The sequence below is a fragment of the Rhipicephalus sanguineus genome, chromosome 4 (genome assembly GCF_013339695.2).
Source record: "Rhipicephalus sanguineus isolate Rsan-2018 chromosome 4, BIME_Rsan_1.4, whole genome shotgun sequence".
In the NCBI taxonomy this organism is placed as follows: domain Eukaryota; kingdom Metazoa; phylum Arthropoda; class Arachnida; order Ixodida; family Ixodidae; genus Rhipicephalus; species Rhipicephalus sanguineus.
Genome location: NC_051179.1, coordinates 81,405,498 through 81,407,340, shown reverse-complemented (window position 1 = coordinate 81,407,340; position 1,843 = coordinate 81,405,498).

Here is a 1,843-nt window from a genome sequence, read left to right as displayed (position 1 = left end):
AAAATATCTATTTTCGGATCCGTGTCGATCTCTCGTGGAATCACCCGTTTGCAATAACCACGATTAGTACACTAACTGCGGTAATGTCTGCCGTGTAGCTACCTGTAACCGTGGTTAGCCGTAACCGTAGTTAGCTTAACCGTGGTTATGGCAGTTCGTGTGGCAGCGGTATTAAGGTGTTGAGTAAAAAAAAAATATTCTTCTTTGCGTTACTACAAAAAATTCTACGCTTCGCGTCCCGCTCGCATTCTTTTTCAGGGTTTTCTACCAGCCGGAGGTCACGCCTATTCTCCACAATAAGGCAGACTCTCGATCGGCAGCGCACCTGTAGACCGATTGACGTTACCGGCTGTCCCTTGGATGGGCCAGAATTCCACAGAAAGCCGCTTTAAGTCGACGACGCGGGAGTTGTCGAATTCGATGCGGTGGTCGTTTACCATGCTATGCTCAGCGAGTGTACTCCTTTGTCACGCGAACTTGCGGACATCGTTTTTATGTTGTCGCAGCCTCTCGGGGGAGTTCTTCGTTTCCCCCATGTAAAAAAATTCACGATGAGCCCGTGGTATGGAGTAAACCAGCCCTTGCGTTTTCTCTTCCGACGGCTTGTCTTTTGGGCACGAAAAGGCGCAGGTGCCAGCAATCCATCTGCTACATCCACTTCCACGAGAAGCATGTCCGTACAGTTTCTCATGGCGAATTAGGCGGCTTTCATCAAGCTTTTTGTGGCGATGGCCCAAATGTCCACACAAGGAGTATGCGCGTCTTAAGAAATTGGTCCCCACAATTTCCACAAAAAAAAAAGCGATTCCGCCCGCGCTTTCTTGGTGAATGCCTGGCAGGCCGACGGCAGTCCGACGCTGCGACAAAAGAATTTGTCGGGGCGAGCTCTAAGAAAACGACACCCCCAGGATGAAAAAGTAACGAGTAACGTGACACCACACGTTACCGAAAAATGTTAACGTAAGTACGTTACCCGTTACAGTTTCTAAATTGTAACGAGTACGTTACTAAGTTACCAAAAAAAGTAACGCGTTACCGGTAACGCCGTTACTTGTAACGCGTTACCGCCAACACTGCATGTGACTTATGAGACAGTGGTTGTCTAGGCATTTGAATCACCACTTGCCGACGCTGACGCTTACATTCGGCTTCCCGAGCATTCCTTGGCTCCGCGGTGGTGGCGCTGCCGCTCCAACTAGCGCGGACGTTGACGTTGTTCATGGCGTTTCACACACAGAGAATGACGGAAGCACAGCGAACGCGCGCTTTCGCAGCCTCGCAGCTTCGAGATTCATTTGCCGGCGTTGCCGCTTACGTTCAGCTTCGCGAGCGTCCATAGCGCCGTTGCGAAGGAGAGTGCAACGGGAGCGAGCGCGCGCCACAATATATACGAGCGCACAGCTGTGGCGGAGAGAGAGAAACGGGAGAGGAGAAACGATGCTGAGGCAGTACTTCCGTCACATCGCCCCACACATCGCGCTCACGCGAGGAGAGGGGGGAGAGTTGGCACATGCGCAGTATGGGTGCGGATGCCGCAGAACGGACACTGCCCCGAGCACAAGATGCTTTCGTATCTAAAAAAGTAGCCAAATTGGCGCAACCTAACCAAACCTGGCAACGCTGTCGGCGGTGGCAAGCGGACGAGGAATGTCGTGAGCCGGCGACGGGGCGAGAGGTCGATGCACGACGGTCGAGTTGGACCGAACATTTTTTCATATGCATCCTGTGTCTACGGGCACAATCCGACAAAACCTAGCCATATGCAGCTTCGCTGTAATACATCGGAATAATTTCAGGGAATTCTGAACAACCGTATCTTCCTCCTGGCAACGCTAATGCTTAG